The sequence below is a fragment of the Triturus cristatus genome, chromosome 1_1 (assembly GCF_964204655.1).
Source record: "Triturus cristatus chromosome 1_1, aTriCri1.1, whole genome shotgun sequence".
Lineage (NCBI taxonomy): Eukaryota > Metazoa > Chordata > Amphibia > Caudata > Salamandridae > Triturus > Triturus cristatus.
In genome coordinates, this window is record NC_140579.1 from 602,437,423 (window position 1) to 602,456,469 (window position 19,047).

Sequence of the window (19,047 nt, forward strand, 5' to 3'; positions counted from 1 at the left end):
GAATTGGTTTTGACAAAAGGTGTGTAGAATACACTGATGGAGTAGTTTAGAGTGGCGTAGAGTAGAGTGGTGCAGAGTAGAGTGGTATAGAGTGGCGCTGCATAGATTGCCGTGGAGTAGAGTGCAGTGGGGTAGAATAGATTGTTTCAGAATAGAGTAAAGTGGCATAGAGTGGAGTGATGCAGGGTAAACTGCAGTGGCACAGAATAGTGGTGTAGAGTGCAGTGGCATAGAGTGCAGTGTTGTAGAGTGGCATACAGTGCAGTGGCGCAGAGTGGAGTGGGTTGGCCTGGAGTGGTGTATATAGAGTGCAGTGGTGCACAGCAGGGTAGAGTGCATGGGCATAGAGTAGAGTGGTGCAGAATAGAGTGCCAGAGTGGACTGGCATAGAGTGCTGTGGCATACAGTGATATGATGCAGCGTGTACTGGTGTAGAGTACAGTAGAGTGGTGTAGAGTATATTGGTGCAGACTGGATTAGCGTAGAGTGAAGTGAAGTGATGCAGAGTGAAGTGATGCAGAGTGAAGTGATGCAGAGTGAAGTGATGCAGAGTGAAGTGATGCAGTGAAGTGGTGCAGAGGGCAGTACAATGCGGTTGAGTAGTTAAGAGTAGAACATAGTGGTGAGGAGTGGTGCAGCATAGATTGCAGTGGTGTAGCGCAGTATGGTGTAGAGTGAAGTGATGGAGGGTATAGCAGCACAGGGAGGAGTAGAGTGGCACAGAGTGCAGCGGCATAGAGTAAATTGTTTCAGAGCAGAATGAAGTGGCAGAGAGTGGGCAGGGTAGAGTGCACAGCGGAGTGGCTTAGAGTGGCGTGGCTTGCAGTGGTACCGTGTAGATTAGAGTGCCATGATGCAGAGTGGAGAGTAGAGTGGCGCCGAATTCAATAGAGTGGCATAGAGTTGAGTGGTGTAGAGTAGAGTGCAGTGGCATAAAGTTCAGTGGATTAGAGTGGCCTACAGTGAAGTGGCATAAAGTACAGTGGTGCAGCGTTGAGGGGCATAGAGTGCAGTGGTATAGTATGCATTGGTTTTGAGTAAAGAGGTGAACAGGGTATTGGCGTAGATTGCAGTGACAGAGGAGAGTGGTGTAGAGTACAGTGGCATAGAGTGATGCAGTGTAGAGTGGCATAGAATGTAGTGGCGTGGACTGGCGCATGTGGAGTAAAGTGGCATAGAGTGCAGTGGCATAAAGTGAAGTGGTACAGGATGGAATGCACAGGCGTACAGTGCAGTAGTGCAGAGTAGATTAGAGTAGCGTAGAGTGCATTGGAGTAGAATGCAGTGACATAGAGTGGCATAGAGTGCTTTGGCATAGAGTGCAGTAGCATAGAGTGTAGTGACAGAGTAAAGTGGTGTAGAGTTCTGTCACAGAGGCTGCAGTCTTGGATAGTATAATGTCGTGGAGTACAGTGGTGTAGAGTCCATTGGTGTAGAGTGCAGTGGCACGGAGTGGAATGGTGCAGGGTAGAGTGGTGTAGAGAGCAGGGGGGTGGAGTACAGTGGTGCAGAGCAGAATAGAGTGGGGTAGAGTTCAGTGATGTGGAGAACAATGGAGTAGAGTGGCGTAGAGTGTTGAAGAGTAGAGTATAGTGGAGTAGAGTGCAGTGGTAAGTAATGTATTGGTTTTGAATGAAACTGGTGTGGAGTGCAGTGATTTAGAGTAGCATGGCGTAGAGTGCACAGAGTAGAGTGGTGTGGGGTAGAGTGGTGCAGCATAGATTGCAGTAGAGTAAAGTGCAGTGGCATCGAGTGGATAGTTTCAAAGCAGAGTGAAGTGGCGTAGAGTGGAGTGGTGCAGGGTAGAGTGCAGTGGCATAGTGTAGTCGCATACAGTGCACTGCTGTAGAGTGGAGTGGTACAGAGTAGAGTGCAGTGTTGTGGAGTGGTGTAGACTGTATTAGCAAAGAGTGCAGTGGTGCATAAAAGAGTAGGGCAGAGTGCTTTGCAGAGAGTAGAGTGGCAGAGAGTGGATTGGTGCAGAGTGCAGTAGCATAGAGTGCAGTGATGCAGAGTGTAGTGGTGTAAAGTGCAGTACAATGACGTAGAGTAGAGTGGTGCACGGTAGAGTTTAGTGGCAGAGTGCAGTAACACAGAGTGGCACAGAGTAGATTGGCGTAGAGTTCAGTGGCAGACAGAACGGTGTTCTAGAGCAGAGACTTGGTGCAGAGCGCATAGGCGCAGATTGCAGTGGTTAAGAGTATAGTGGCATAGAGTAGCGTGGTTCAGAGTAGAGTGGCGTTAAGTGGTGCACGGTAGATTGCAGTGGCGTAATGTGCAGCGGCGTAGAGTGTTTCAGAGTAGCGCACAGTGGTGCACGGTAGAGAGGAGTGATGCAGGGTAGAGTGCAGTGGCATAGAGCAGTGGCGTACAGTGCACTGGTATGGAGTAGAGTGCATTGGTGTAAAGTGAAGTGGCAGAGAGCAGCGTTGCCGAGTAGAGTGGCACAGAATAGAGTGGAGTGCTGCAGAGTAGAATCGAGTGGCATAGAGGTCAATGGGGCAGAGTAGAGTGGCGTAGAGTGCAGTGGCATAGAGAAGAGTGCTGCAGAGTATAGTGGCAAACAGTCCAGTGGTGCAGAGTAGATTGGTGCAGTGTAGATTGATGTAGAGTGATTTGTCATAGAGTGCAATGGCGTAAAATAGAGTGCCGTAGAGTGCAGTGGCGTAGAGCAGAGTGGTGTAGAGTAGAGTGGCATGGCACAGGGTTGATGGCAGTGGTGTAGAATGGAGGGGTGTGGAGTAGAGAGGCACAGAGTAGAATAGAGTGGAGTTGTGTAGGGAGGCACAGAGTGGAGTGGCATAGAGTACAGCAGAGTGGGGTGGAATAGAGTAGAATGGAGTGAGTGGTCGCAGAAGAGTGGCGTAGACTAGAGTGGAATAGAGTTGTGCAGAGTAGAGTGGCGTGCAGTGGCATACAGCGGAGTGGCATGGAGAAGACTGGCACATAATAAAGTGGAGTAGAGTACAACTGAGTGGTGTAGAGTGGAGTGACTTAGAATAGAGTGGCAATCTGTGGAGTGGTACAGAATATAGTGGCGTAGAGGAGAGCGGAGTGGCACAGAGTGAAGTGGAGTGGCATAGAGTAGAAGTGGAGTAGCACAGAGGAGAGTGGCGTGGAGTGGTGTAGAGTAGAGTGGTGTGGAGTGACATAGAGTGCCGCAGAGTGGCAGTGTGGAATGGCGTAGAGTGCCGCAGAGTGGCACTGTGTGGATTGGAGTAGAGTAGAGTGCAGCAGCACGGAGTGGCATAGAGAAGAGTGGTGTGGAGTTGAATGGCGTGGACTGGAATGGCATGGAGTAGGGTGGAGTGGTGTAAGATGCAGTACAGTGGCATAGAGTGTAGTGGCGGAGTGGCAGAGTAGAGTTGAGTAGCATACAGTAGAGTGGCGTAAAGTAGTACAGTTATAGGTGGTAAGTAACTAAAGCGTAAAGAGAGATGGCAGATAGGGTGAAAGCAACACAAATACGAATCCATATGACTGTGTTAAAAGTAGGAAAGCACATTCCACATTCAGGAACACTGAAACGCTTATGAAAAACAAACAATAAAATGTGTGTTGCAAAAAGACTAGTAAGAACACATGTACTTTGTCTATGCTCCAGAGCGGAGCCAACACAAGAAAGGAAGGGAAGCCTGCTGACGAGAGCTAAGCAATGGCGGGTTGTAATGTTGTGTGTCGATTTAGATACCGTATATAGGTTTCCCGATTTATGTCCTTGTATAGGCACAATTCGCATTGCCCATATTTAGGCATAGAAATTCTACCCTTATTTAGGCATTATCCATGCTAACCAAATACAGGCATGGCCACCTACATCCGTTCATCTACGTCACAACGAGTTCTTGGAAAATCAGACTCTTAAGCCTTTAGGACTTCCCCTTGCTTGGATATTGATTTCTTCTGCCCGACTTTTACGTCAATACTGGCATTCCTAAACACCTTGAAGGTATAAACATACCTTTACTTACCATGGCAAACCACGGTTTGGCTGCCTACTTGCACGACGCGGCTTGTCACGGCAATTTTGGAAGGAAGTCAAGTCCCCGCCTGACGCACTGACCAGACGCTGTCATCCTCCTCGCAGAGAATCCAGCTCCAGTGTTTCTGACTCCCCTTGCGGGGTGTTAGAGATCCGAGACTCGGAAAGAGATTCCAACCTCACTCATTCTAAGGTATGGAGCGGACTAGAACCTAGAGGGACTTTTGGCAAAATCTTGGCAACTATAGCTAAACTAGACTATAGACAAACAGCACCTACTTCTTACCTCGTACTACACTTAGGTTAGGTACACTGGGGTAGAACTAGCTAGAAGCATCAGATGAGTATTAACATTTTAGCCTGTGTTATTTATGTATGTATTTTTATGAATATCTGTCATAGCTACAAACCATGCTATTGCAGTATTTTATCTTACTGTTAACACTGTACGTATTATAATTCGGATTCTGTCTTACGATTGTAGCAGTTCATATCTCTTGCACGAGAAATAAGACTGTTCAATAAACCCTTTTTATTGAAACGCCCGTCTATCTAATTCTGTGTAACTCGGTAGAAACTAAGCATGCACGATTGACGAGTGAAATTGTTATCTATTGTTTCCACGATTCTGAGTTTGTTCCGATTCTAAGGGAAACAATGTTTATCAATCAATCAATCAATCAATCAATCACATTTATAAAGCGCGCTACTCACCCGTGAGGGTCTCAAGGCGCTGGGGGGGAGGGGGGGTGCAGTGCTCAAAGAGCCAGGTCTTGAGCTGCCTCCTGAAGGAGAGGTGGTCAGGTATGGCGCGAAGGTTGCTGGGCAGAGAGTTCCAGGTCTTTGCTGCCAGGAAAGAGAAGGATCTTCCTCCAGCGGCGGCTTTGCGGATGCGAGGTACGGCTGCCAGGGCATGTCCGGTCGAGCGTAGGGTGCGCGGAGGAGTGTAGAAGGAGACGCGGTGGTTGATGAGTTTTGGTCCGAGGTTGTGAAGGGCTTTGTGTGCGTGGGTGAGGAGTCTGAAGGTGATCCTCTTGTTGATTGGGAGCCAGTGAAGTTTCTTCAAGTGTCCGGAGATGTGGTGGTGGCGGGGTACGTTCAGGATGAGTCGTGCGGCAGCGTTCTGGATCCGTTGAAGTTTCCTCTGCAGCTTGATGGTGATGCCGGCGTACAGAGTGTTCCCGTAGTCCAAGCGACTGGTGACGAGGGCGTGGGTGACGGTCTTTCTGGTATCGGTGGGGATCCAGCGGAAGATCTTGCGGAGCATGCGGAGGGTGTTGAAGCATGCCGAGGTCACCGAGTTGACCTGTCTGGACATGGAGAGGGATGAGTCCAGGATGAAGCCGAGGTTGCGTGCGTGGTCGGTGGGTTGGGGAGTGCTGCCTAGGGCGGGAGGCCACCAGGAGTCGTCCCAGGCGGAGGGTGTAGGGCCGAGGATGAGAACCTCCGTCTTCTCTGTGTTCAGTTTCAGCCTGCTGTCTGTCATCCAGTTCGCTACTTCCTACATGCCTTCGTGTAGTCTGGTCCTTGCTGAGGTGGGGTTGTTGGTGAGGGATAAGATGAGCTGTGTGTCGTCGGCGTAGGATATGAGGTAGAGTCCGTGTTTTCGTGCGATGTTCGCCAGGGGGGGTCATGTAAATGTTGAAGAGGGTGGGGCTGAGGGAGGATCCTTGGGGGACGCCGCAGATGATCTCCGTGGCTGTAGATCTGAAGGGGGGAGGCGGACTCTCTGAGTTCTTCCGGAGAGGAAGGAGATGATCCATTCCAGGGCCTTGCCTCTGATGCCGGCGTTGCTGAGGCGGTGTATCAGGGTACGGTGGCAGACCGTGTCGAAGGCTGCAGAGAGGTCCAGGAGTATGAGGGCCACGGTTTCTCCCTTGTCGGTCAGGGATCTGATGTCGTCCGTGGCTGCGATGAGGGCGGTTTCGGTGCTGTGGTTAGCTCTGAAGCCGAACTGTGTGGGGTCGAGTGAGTCGTTGGTTTCCAAGGCGGTGGTGAGTTGAGCGCTGACGATTTTCTCAATCACTTTGGCGGGGAACGGTAGGAGAGAGATGGGCCGGAAGTTTTTGAGTTCGGTGAGGTCTGCTGTTGGTTTCTTTAAGAGGGCGTTGAGCTCTGCGTGTTTCCAGCTCTCTGGGAAGGTGGCGGAGGTGAGAGATGCGTTGATGACGTCTCGGAGGTGGGGTGCGATGATGTTGTCGGCTTTGTTGTAAATGTGGTGTGGGCAGGGGTCGGATGGAGATCCAGAGTGGAGCGAGTTCATGACGCGGGTGGTTTCCTCGGTGGTGGTTGGGTTCCAAGTGAGGATGGTGGTGATGTCGGTGGCGGGTTCCGGGGGTGGGTTCGTGTTGGTAGTGGTGAAGCTGTTGTATATGTCGGTGATTTTGTGGTGGAAGAAGGCTGCGAGGGAGTCGCAGAGGTCCTGTGAGGGAGGGATGGAGTTGTTTTCTGCGTCGGGGTTGGAGAGCTCTTTGACGATGCCAAAGAGTTCCTTGCTGTTGTGGGCGTTGTTGTCTAGTCTGTTCTGGTAGGCTGATTTTCGTGCGGCGCGGAGGCGTTGGTGGTGTTGGCGGGTGGCGTTCTTGAGGGCTGACATGTTCTCCTCAGTCTGGTTGAGGCGCCAAGTCTTCTCGAGGGTTTTTGGAGTCCTTGAGGTCGGTGGTGAACCAGGAGTTTTTCTTCTGGTTGTTGGTGTTAGCTTGGGTCTTCAGGGGGGCCAGGAGGTTGGCGCAGTCTGAGATCCAGCTCGTGAGGTTGTTGGCGGCTTCGTTGGGGTTAGTGGTGCTGGTGGGTTGGTTCTGGGAGAGGGTCGATGCGAGCTGTTCTGTGGTGACTCGATTCCAGTGTCTTCTGGGTGGTTGCTGGGTGTAGTGGTGCATGGTGGTCTTCTTGAAACTGAAGTGGACACAGCTGTGGTCCGACCAGGTGAGTTCGGTGGTGTGGCTGAAGGAGATGTGTTTGCTGGAGGAGAAGATGGGGTCGAGCGTGTGTCCGGCGTGGTGGGTGGGGGTGTTGACTAGCTGTTTCAGTCCTAGGTTGGCGAGGTTGTCCAGTAAGGCTGTGGTGTTGTTGTCGGTGTGGTTCTCCAGGTGAAAGTTGAGGTCCCCTAGGAGGATGTAGTCGGTGGACGAGAGTGCGTGAGGGTTGATGAAGTCTGCGATGTCTTCGCTGAACTTGGTGCGTGGTCCTGGTGGTCTGTACATGAGGGTGCCTCTGAGGGTGGTCTTGGGGTCGCTGTGGATCGCGAAGTGGAGGTGTTCGGCGTTGGGGAGTGAGTCGTCGATGTGGGTCGAGATACGGATGGAGCTTTTGTGTGCGATGGCGACGCCTCCTCCGATGCGGTTGGTGCGGTCTTTTCGGATGATTTTGTAGCCGTCGGGGATGGCTATGGCGATGTCGGGTGCCGAGGAGGGGTTCATCCAGGTCTCGGTGAGGAAGGTGATGTCCGGGTTTGTTGAGTTGATGAGGTTCCATAGTTCGATGGCGTGTCTGTGGACGGATCGGGTGTTGACCAGGATGCAGTGGAGATTGCTTCCGGGGGAGTCGGTCTTGACGGGAGCGGTGTCAGTCCGTAGGCAGGTGAAGCGGCAGCTGCTGCAGGTGAAGGGTCCGTGGGTTCGTTTCGGGGTGGCGCGGTAGCAGCCCGGCGTGCGGCCGGGGTTGAGGGTTGTGGGGTCGTAGGTCCGGCGGGGGTCGGGGGGGCCAGGGGTTCGGGCGCGGGAAAAAATGAGGAAAAAGCGATCGAGAAAACAAGGCAGAAAAAAGGTGACGGGCACGGCGAGGGGGGTACACACAGGCAAACAGGGGTACAAAAGGCAAAAAAGGAGAACACTCGCTCAACAGCCAGGGGTACAGAAGGCAAAAAAGGAAAACACTCGCACAGACAACCAGGGGTACAGAAGGCAAAAAAGGAAAACACTCGCACAGACAACCAGGGGTACAGAAGGCAAAAGGAAAGCACTCGCTCAGGCAACAAGGGCACACTCACGCTCAGGGGCAGCAGTAACCAGGGGGGCCGGGGGCAGAGGCGGCGCTCGCTGTCGCGGCGTGGGGAGCGACCTACCCGGAGGTCAAGGGTCGCTTACCTGCGTCGCGCAGCGGCCGCCATTTAAGGCCAGCTGGGAGGAGGGGTCAGCTGGGAGGCGGGTGGCGGGAGGGTAGGGGCCAATGGGATGCGGGAAAAAACGGCGAGAAAAGCGGGAGAGGGAATGGAGCGGCGAGGGCTGCAAAAGGCGGGAAAAAACGAGGAAAAAGCGATCGAGAAAACGAGGCAGAAAAAAGGCGACGGGCACGGCGAGGGGGGTACACACGCTCAACAGGCAGGGGTACAGAAGGCAAAAAAGGAAAACACTCGCACAGACAACCAGGGGTACAGAAGGCAAAAAAGGAAAACACTCGCACAGACAACCAGGGGTACAGAAGGCAAAAGGAAAGCACTCGCTCAGGCAACAAGGGCACACTCGCGCTCAGGGGCAGCAGTAACCAGGGGGGCCGGGGGCAGAGGTGGCGCTCGCTGTCGCGGCGTGGGGAGCTGCGGTTGTCAAAAACATATCCCTTCTTGTTTATTCAAGAAGTTTTCTAGTGACCTCCGAGTTAGCTGGCACACACAAGTAATTAAGTTTAATGTACTCGATAGAGACATACGGACCTCAGTCCTATGTCAAAACTATAGTGTATATTATTCCAATGCGCAGAGCTTATCAGGGATATAGGAACTACACTACATGGCGCCCAACGGTTTTGGTAAGGCACTAATTTAACGCTGGATACTGAAGTAACTCAGTCGTACTTTTCTCAGAGAGCCCTACTCATAATACTCCATAAGACGTCTGGAGTGGGTAGGGATAATATCCGCCATAGCTGAGTAGGACAAAAATCCTATGTATTAGCTGTTTGGTTTGTTCAACGTTGAAGGATACAGTGTTCCAAAATATTGTGCACCTTATCTTTGTTCCCTTGAAACTTGCTCTGCAATTTTAATTAAACAATGTCCCTAAACGGGGATAATAACACCAGAACTGGTGGAGCTGTACCAGACGATGTCGCAGCAGCTTTTGATTATACAGGTTTTAATGAAACCGATGAAAATGCGAAAATCATCGCTCCAAATTAAAGGAGAGCCATCACTCTAAAACTTATAAAACATGGCCTAACACCAAGAGGTGGTAGAGCAGTTTTGTGATAGAGGCACATGAATCTCACCAGACAGAGGTATTCTATTCATGGATAGTATTCCCAGAATCAAATCCGGTAACCAAAACGTTTCACTTCTACAAAGAAGATGAACCACCTGAGGAATATATTCCTTTCGAGGATATTGAAACTCCACTCACATACCAGGAGCATGATCTCTGGTTTAAAGGCGTCCTAAAACATTACAACCACATTACCAGGCTTGGTCCACTAGGTAGACCAGGAGCAACATGGCCGATTGTAGCCGGCTACACACCTCATCCAGACATTGAAGCAATGTCAGACGTGGAAATACTTAATCAGATACAAAATTTAATAGAATTACACAGTTAAACCACAACTGTCTGAAAGTCCTGAAAGGGCCTTTACTAAAAACAATCCTACCTCTTCTAAAAAGAAGTGGGAAAATAACAAACAACATTCAAAAGAGAAAGATTCTCAATCCTGAGGTAGGTCTCCTCTATGGGAGCCCTCTGAAATGAGGTATAACCTCAGGAATAGGGATAATTTTAGAAAACCTGACAGGTATCAAGATACTGATACACGTTCCTCTCGTACCTTTCAGATATCGTCATAGACATCCGAAAGAAGAGGACGGTCAGATCAAAAAGAAGAACACGTGAAGTCCAAAGACGATCAACACGTTCAGAAAAACAAACCAAAACCTCAATTCTCCAAGAAGAAAGTAGCAGGTCTGAAGTTTGGACATGCCGAGGATTCTGAGAACACAACTCAAGAACGGAGAATGGGCTCAGTCAATGTTGGACAGCGCAGCAGAAGTATCAATAGCTCGCAGAACCTCAAGGGACTTCTGGAGACAGTGGACCTGAGTTGAGTCTGCAGACACCAGGGTTAGTTCTCCAAAAAGGTTATATGAAATAACACTCCGTATGGAGGGAGACATACCAAGAAAAGTGAAAGCACTCTTTTGGGAGCGACTTTCAAAGGGTTATGATATACTTCTAGCAGAACAGGACTGGCAACCAGAATTTGTCAGAGAGTGCCCACATGGCGAAGACATCATTATGCCAGCCTTCTCTAACCATGTTCCAGTACATTTAAAATATACTTATGCCAGGAAATGGGCAGTGGCCCAAGCCCCAGCATTATACAAAAACCATGTAGGATGGGATGAAGACTCACCTCACCATAAGATCCAGTTAAAAAAAAAATCAACCAACTGCACAAAGGCAGTATCCAATTAAGCAAGAAGCTAAAAAACAGGACAGGAGATCTTAGATCAACTTGAATACCAAGGGGTGATTGAAACATGCACCTCATCAATGAACAATCCTTTGTTTCCTGTTTCCAAACCAGACAATACATATCATCTAGTTTTGGATTACAGACACTTAAACTCTTGTTGTAAAACATTTGCAGTGCAAAATGCACATAGTACAGCATTAATGAATAACTGTGCGTAAAAAATATAAAACCACATTAGATATTTCTAACGGTTTATTTTGTCAAAACATAGCACCTGAAAGTAGGTATTTGACAGCTTTCTCAATAATGGGGACCCAGCGTCAATTCTGTCGTCCCCCTCAGGGATTCAAGAATAGTCCAGGGTTATTCTCAGCAAGGGTAACAGAGTTACTACAAATTTATGATGACGAGGCATTGTCATATGTCGATGATATCTATCTGACAGACGATGACCTGAACAGGCACTTGAACAGGGTGAATACCATTATACTGGGCTTCACCTCTGAAGGTTATAAATTCAGTTAGAAAAAATCAAGAATTGCCAATCTCAACGTCCTTTTCCTAGGATATGAACTATCAAGTGAAGGCAAAAGCCTGGCAGCCAACTTTTTAGAAAAGTGTGCGCTGCTGCAACCTCCAAAAACAATGAAAAACTTAGTCGATTCTAGGTTTCCTAAATTTTGGAATGTTTGGAAGAACATACATTCTAAACTACACAGAGAGGATTAAACCTCTCTACGAATTAATCAAACCTGATTTTAAAATCACACATTGGACACAGGAACACACAGATAGCCTGCGTTCACTTCAAGCTAACATGTTAGCAACAAAACACTTAAAAACAGGCGTAAACGTACGCAACTTAGCGATCCGAATCATTCAGGGTCAATGCGGATTCACCTACTTAACTTTTAACGAAGGTGAAAAAGTACCAATTGCATATAAATCACATTTGTATATACAAGCAGAAATGAAATTTACATCGACAGAAAAAATTCTGACAGCAGTTCAAACCGCTGTAGCAAAAGAAAGAGCCCTAGCACAGGGGAAACGCATTATGGTCGTAACCCCTGTACCAGCCTTAGAGGCAATTACAAAAGCGAGTATTCCGAATGCAAAAGCTTTACATCCAGGATGGATACAATGGGTAAATTCTCTTGCTGCAACTGATGTTGAATATGTTTTTGCTCCTTATTTAAAAACACAAGCATTCCTGCAATACAAACATGAAATGCCTACCGAAATTCTCCCTCTTGACCAGTACGAATTTACAATTTATACTGACGGATCTGCACAACCCGCTACGGGGGGTAAGCAAGCTTATACTGCAGCATGCGCGATCGTTAAAGGTTGTATGCTCGATGGCAAATTTAGACCAATGGTCACAAAAACGCAATCTCTAGGAGATTGTACAGCTCAGCGAGCTGAACTACAAGCATTTAAAATGGCACTTGAAAATATGGATCACGAATTCCCCACACTCATAGTGTGCCATTCTTTTTATTGTGTTCAATCATACAATGAATATTTACAGAATTGGCTTCAAAATGGTTTCAAAGATGCAAAAGGTGGCACAATCAAGCATAAAACGCTTTGGGAACAAGTAGTTCAGTTGCGAAACGGACTACGAAACACTTACGTGATACACACGCTGAGTCATCAACGTGATGGCGTTCACGTTGCAGGGAATTCATTGGCTGATTAAGCCGCGAAAGGGGCTGTGCAAACAAACGGCTTCCGTAGCTGCAATCACTCGTTCAAAAACAAAAATAGACAGTGAAATAATACTGGCTGTCAATGCTTCAAGCAAAGGCAGCAGTGCGGCGTTACCTAAAAGGTTTCCACTCAAATACTCATATATAATTGATGCGAACAATGTTCCCTTTGCTCGAATCCCTGGAGTGGGGATAGGGTAATACCAAACATGGAACAGAGATTAGGATTAATCCCAGTAGCGCATGAAGGGATCGCCTCTGCCCATGCAGATGTTTCCGCCACAGTATCGTTATTAAAACCGAGATACTGGTGGCCAGGCATTAGGAAACAGACCAGGAATTATGTTTTGGACTGCGAAATATGCCAGAAGATGAAAGTCTCTACTGTGAAACGTCCCGCGCAGACGCCCCTGTTAATTTCAGATAAACCATTAGCACGTGTGTACTTGGACCACTGCGGTCTCTTACAAAGGGATGGTAACTATAAATATATCATGGTCGCAGTGGATTCGTGTTCAAGGTTCCTTTGGATGTGGCCTCAGCGCTCGGCTGACGCTCAAACTGTTATAAAAGATTTGCGAGTCTTTATCGACACATATGCAATTGGTACACTACATTCTGACCAGTGTCCTGCGTTTAGCTCTCGAGCTTACAAAGAAGCCATGGCCAGTTTGGGCGTAGCAGTGCGGTATTCTTCTCCATTCCATCCTGAGGGAAATTCTGTTGTGGAAAGAAAAAACCGGGACATAAAGCAGTCTATAACAGCTAGGGTATTAGGTTCGGGTGATGGGTGGGTCAAACATCTTTATGGGGTCCAACGCTCATTAAACAATTTGCCAAGAAGTTCTCTAGGGGGTGTCACTCCATATGAAGTCCTATTTGGAACTAGAATGTTGATTTCGGACCTTGACATGAAAGGCACAGTTTGATATCAAAGATCGTTTGGCTGTTTTACAGGACTTAAATGAACTAAGATCGGAACAAAGCAACGTGTTCCTGAAGCCAACCACCACTGGGGAAAAACCAACCGTCCCAGCAAGGCCTGTCTGGATCCCAAAGCTTGGTGATCTATTTAGAGAAAAGATCATGGACAAGAAGGAATTTGGGCCTTCTTACAGACAACCAGTAATTGTCCTAGCAATCAACGGATCGAGAACAGTACTACTGCCGCCCCTTGCTGGTAAAAAGGAGAAAAGATTTGTGTTCATCGATCTGATCAAACCACACTATGTGGCCGATACTAAGCAGTAGGCCAAGTGGACACCGACAATGTAGCAGACGCACTCCACTAGCTACAATCCAAAAGGTTCAAACTGAGACACTCATCACCTTTGAAGATTCTACAGTGAGAAATGAAGGACTAAGCAACAAAGCTATGGAACTCATCCCTCTTGAGACCCAAATAACAGTTCGTCCTGATACACCGGTCTATAACGAAGTAACAAGTGATCAACTGGTTCCAGCGATTTCAATGATTCCTGATGTAATTCCAACCATTGACAGAACTGCCTCTGGCTATTTCATTAACTTTGATACGTTTTCTGAGGATCCCAGCGAACCTGAAACAACGCCAGCACAAAGAACTTTCAAAGAACAAGCAACAGACTTTTTTCATCTCCTGAAAAAGACTTATCTGGTTTCACCATGGATTGAACTATGGATTGTTTTGGGAATATTCTTCTTTCTACTTTGGTTAGCTCTGGTAATAACTCTGGGTATGCTGATAAATGGAAGATGTATTCAAATGGACACAGCAAGTAAAAGAGTGAACTTACTTCTCCAGCCACACAAATCATCTCATCGTGAAGCAAGAGACTTATCAGCAGTGAACATCACATAGTTTGGGACGGAACTGAATATGACATTTTTGGCTCGTCTGAACATTCGAAGATTCCACACTTATTTAAAATTTCATTAAGTGACTTTATTACCTCTAGTACCTTTTCTGATGATTGGGACTTCGAGACTGTTAATAACATTATGTCTGATCTAGAAATGTCTGCAGTATTCACAAATCATGAATATTTAGAGGGTTCATCAGACTATGAACAAATGTATTGTTATATCCACTATGGTCATCATTTCTTGCATAAAACTGCATCACCTAGAAATGTATTTATGTTTAACCAAAGGGAACATTGTCCAACACCTCCAAAGGGTAGCTCAAATTTCCATATTTTTCAGGATTCAACTATCAAATCCAGAAAATATGTTAACCAATACGAAACAGATCTATTCTGCAGCCTTTATTGCCCAACTGTCTAGACAGGGGTTCGACTTTTGGAAAGACAACATTGAGACAAAATCTGTCTGGGGTACAAAAGATTGGCAAGTGCAGGGGGTAGAAGCTTTGTTTAGAGCCTGTATCATCCCTGAGCAAATTAGGTTTTGAATGACACTGTCCAACAAACGTCTTGCCTTGGTTAGCTAAGATCAAAGACATGAACACACCGACCATACCTATATCTGCAAGTAACAGCACTACACGGGGGGAGGTCAACATGCAAAATATTATGTATCACAACAGAACAGATCCAGAATGGAAAAAATGGTTGCCCTGGCCCACAGACACAAACAACTGTCATGATCGATTCCTGAACAAAACACAGGGTTTCACTATCAATAGGCCAGACTCGCGCTATGTTCAAAGACAGCATCCAGGGGTAGTAACAACATACAGTGTAGGGAAATTCTGCCTTGATTGGCTACAGAAAGCTACACTGCATGATGTAAAACAACACTTATCTTTACTTAAAGAAGGTGCAGACCTTGGGGAATTCTTGCTAGGACCAAGAAAACCACGTCAAAAAGGTTTCATATATGCCGGTATCTACGCTGCTTATAATGAAATATGGTAGATTACCCAAGCAGAGACTGCAGAACGAATACGAGAAATTGATCGTATTAATTTAAAGAAATCTCTCTCTAGTAGACAATGGGTTAACGACTGTCGTCCAGGATATATTCATTGGACAGCATTGTGTCTTCTGCCATAGACATCATGTAACAAGACTTGGTCATGCTGCAACATGGTCAGTCTCAATTACGTTCTATAATGCTACTAGGCTGGACACTACAAAACTTGCATTCAGGCTATGTGCCTTGGCGTTTAATCAACACTACGTCACTGTTTTCGGAATTCAATCTCACTGCTAAACAGATCAAACTGGCACAAAGGGGAGCAGACTATACGGTGCTGAGCATTGAAAAACTGGAAAAATTACCATTAACAGTGGCAGAAAAACCAGCTACTGAGTGGATCATACATGGTAAAATTACTCTGCCTGTTACAACTTTCCATTTTCAATATTGCCTAAAACATATACTAGCAGGCAAATATGAAAGGTTGGGTAAATAATACATCAAGACATCTTGGGATATACCTTACACACACAGATGTTGGAGTGGGGGGTGTGAAGTGTTTCTTAGCAGTACAAACTGTGAAAACGCAATAAGGGGTTCTCGCCTAAGTCAGGGTATTAATTTACAAGGGGCCTGCGATGGTTCCACTACAAACTTATCCTGTCACCTGCAAGGCTCACCAGCTGCAGTGATTAATCCAATTTGTGGACTACTTTCAAATGGAAGTTACCTAATGTTGAATGATCACAGCTGCTGTGGCATGTTGCCAGGTATCCCATATCTAGTAACGATTACATCCAGGGTCACTTGCTGTATGCAAGTCATGTTTCCACAAATACAGACAGTCAGGGAGTCGCCTCTATGGTCTTCACTGAACATCTCTTCTATACAAATTGATACTCTAAGCAGAATGAAAGCCATTCTTTTACAACAAACTGTGCCACTGACCTCGGCCAAAGAAACCTATGATCTACAAGTCACAAGGACTTCTGCCGAGATACAAGCCCTTTTGAATACAAACTGCCCTATACATTTCTCAGAAATGTTAGAATGTATCTTAAAATGCCTGATACGAGCGGTATTGTACATGTATTTAAGAGAGTGTGTTCAGGACTGCTAGCACCTTTTCAAGCAGTCCTCAGAATAATTCCCAACTTCGTTGCACTCTGTGTTTGGCGGACTGTAACTACTTTCGTTGCAGGCATCCTATTTTTGCTCCTACTGCTCCGATATGGCAAGCCAAATCACCAGTGTCACTCCAAGCACCATAGAGAGAGCTCTATTGGAGATGAAGTGTCATGAGCACGTTGTCCAAATTTTAGGCTTACTCCGTCTACGAGAATTAAATACCACATTGTTTCTGTCAATCAGACCAATCTGGGGAGATTGCATCTTACCTGTTCTACGTGCCTGCTTTGCGGAGAAGAATGCGCGCTAGACATCTGTCGAACACTCCCATCAGTCATGCCTACGGATATCGATACTCTGCTGGACCCGGTAACGGCCCATGCTGTGTGTTGTCCCCAGCGGCTACCACTCCCGATGACGGCATTCACTGAGATCTCACAGACGCTACTGCTGAGGTACGAGAGGAAACAACAGGCACGCAGGTAACATCCGATATGAACATTGCTGATGCGACCAATGCTGACGGCGATGCTTCTCATTTATGTTCGGTTAGTCTTCTAAACGAGGTAATCCAACTTTCACCTACAACGGTAAATGCCTTTTTGTCTACAGGATTAGAAGATCTCATGTTTTCTCCATTCCCATACAATGACTTTTGATTCAGCACACAGTGTACCGGAAAGACTCTGACTTTGGCCTTCATTTTTAAAAAAAAAAAAACTAATTTAGAACTTTTTCATATGATTATTTTCTTTTCCAAATTTGAATTTTTCTTTTTATGGCACAGTAATCTGCTTATAGTAGAACTATTCATAGAGAACAGAATTATTTGATACACTTTCAGAGACAATATGTCACCTTGTTAATAACAATTGATTTATGTAACTTGACATGAAATGGTTTCAGCCTTTTCTTCTTTTGTATTCACAAGCCATTTCATAATGTGTATATATATGTATGTTCATTCATTTAGCATTCAATGTAAATATATGCTTTGAATGAAACATTGCTTTAATATGTACAGCACCAATGCATTTTTATGCATGGCAACAGTTTTTATGCATTTTAGGATGTATTTTTATACATGTTCTTAGCCATTCATATGTAGCTATATTTTAGATATGTTTAGCATGTTTAGAATTTAGTAATGTCGTTCATTCGAAAGTGGAGTGGGCGTTTTGTGTCGCTTTAGATACCGTATATAGGTTTCCCGATTTATGTCCTTATATAGGCACAATTCGCATTGCCCATATTTAGGCATAGAAATCCTACCCTTATTTAGGCATTGTCCATGCTAACCAAATACAGGCATTGCCACCTACATCCGTTCATCTACATCACAACGAGTTCTTGGAAAACCAGACTCTTAAGCCTTTAGGACTTCCCCTTGCTTGGATATTGATTTCTTTAAGAACTCCTTTATTATGCATGAACATCTATTCCTTAGGGGTTCATTCATGACGTTCTTCTTCCCGACTTTTACGTCAATACTGGCATTCAAGGTATAAATATAGCTTCACTTACCATGGCAAACCACGGTTCGACTGCCTACTTGCACGACGCGGCTCGCCACGGCAAGTTCGGAACGAAGTCAGGTCTCCGCCTGACGCACTGGCCAGACGCTGTCATCCTCCTCGCAGAGAATCCAGCTCCAGAGTTTCTGACTCCCCTTGCGAGGTGTTAGAGATCGAGACTCAGAAAGAGATTCCAACCTCACTCATTCTAAGGTATGGAGCGGACTAGAACCTAGAGGGACTTTTGGTAAAATCTTGGCAACTATAGCTAAACTCGACTATAGACAAACAGCACCTACTTCTTACCTCGTACCACTTAGGTTAGGTACACTGGGGTAGAACTAGCTAGAAGCATCAGATGAGTATTAACATTTTAGCCTGTGTTGTTTATGTATGTATCTTTATGAATATCTGTCATAGCCACAAACCATGCTATTGCAGTATTATTTTATCTTACTACTTTTTTTTTATTTTTTATTTTTTTTTATTTTCAAGTTTATGTAAAACAATACAGTCATGGCTTTCAGTACTAAAGTACACAAACATTGGATATTACATCTCATTCAATGGCAGTAAAAAAAGAAAAAAGAAAAGATATTTCAAAATATAAAGAAAACAAAAATCAAGACAAGATATTTCAGCATAAAAAGTACCCGGCAAAATAAACTGAACTATGATGGGGCAGAAAAAAAAATAAGAAGAGGAGGACCACACTATAGAGCCTAGTCCTAACATTTCATAATACCGCCACCGGTCACAGTGGAGGAATGAAAAACATTTTAAACATACCCACTATTTAATCCATTCCTCCACCGGAGCCCATATCTTAGAGGCAAGCTTCCGCCTCCGCCTACCCTTTAATGAATATACGGAGAATTCCATCTTATGAATAGCAAGCAATCTAGTTCTCCAATTCATAAATGTCGGAGCCATTGTGAGGTTATACACAACCGAATCATAGACATAGCGATAAACAAAAACGCAGACGTGTACCATGAATTACCCGTTATCGCTACGCCGTCATAGCCCATTATCACCATCTCAGGAGTCAAGGTATGACTTGTATTTGCTGCAAACAACCCACACCTTGAACAGTGGTCCCCCTTTCTGCTACCCCATTTTGCAATTCTTGCAGGCGTATAATACAAGTCGAACATCGACATATAGCTTTGGGTCCGGAAACTACCAGAAACCAAAACTTCGCTAGCAAGCTCCAGAGCCGAATTTAGATCCACACCAGTCTTCCCCAATTTGTCTGCCCACCTTAATCCTTGTGCACTCAAATCATCCAGGAGACTGGCTAATAGATACGGGTATACCATTCCTATTCTAGCTTTCTTTTGAATGAGTTCAAATATAGCTAATTTATCAAATAATGAGGGAATTCCGTCAAGAAGTTTGTACAAAAAACTTCTGACCTGAAGATATTAAAAAAAATCGTGAGTAT

General features: G+C 46.0%; 2 protein-coding genes across 5 annotated transcripts in view; one reads left to right on the plus strand and one right to left on the minus strand.

Moving 5' to 3' along the window:
- LOC146870694 (plasma membrane calcium-transporting ATPase 4-like) overlaps nt 1–19,047 on the minus strand; it is a 1,872,989-nt gene that overhangs the window by 744,918 nt on the left and 1,109,024 nt on the right. The gene's annotated exons all lie outside the window — the stretch shown is intronic.
- Nucleotides 1–19,047, plus strand: part of LOC146870697 (uncharacterized) — a 250,107-nt gene that overhangs the window by 52,229 nt on the left and 178,831 nt on the right. The window lies entirely within an intron of this gene.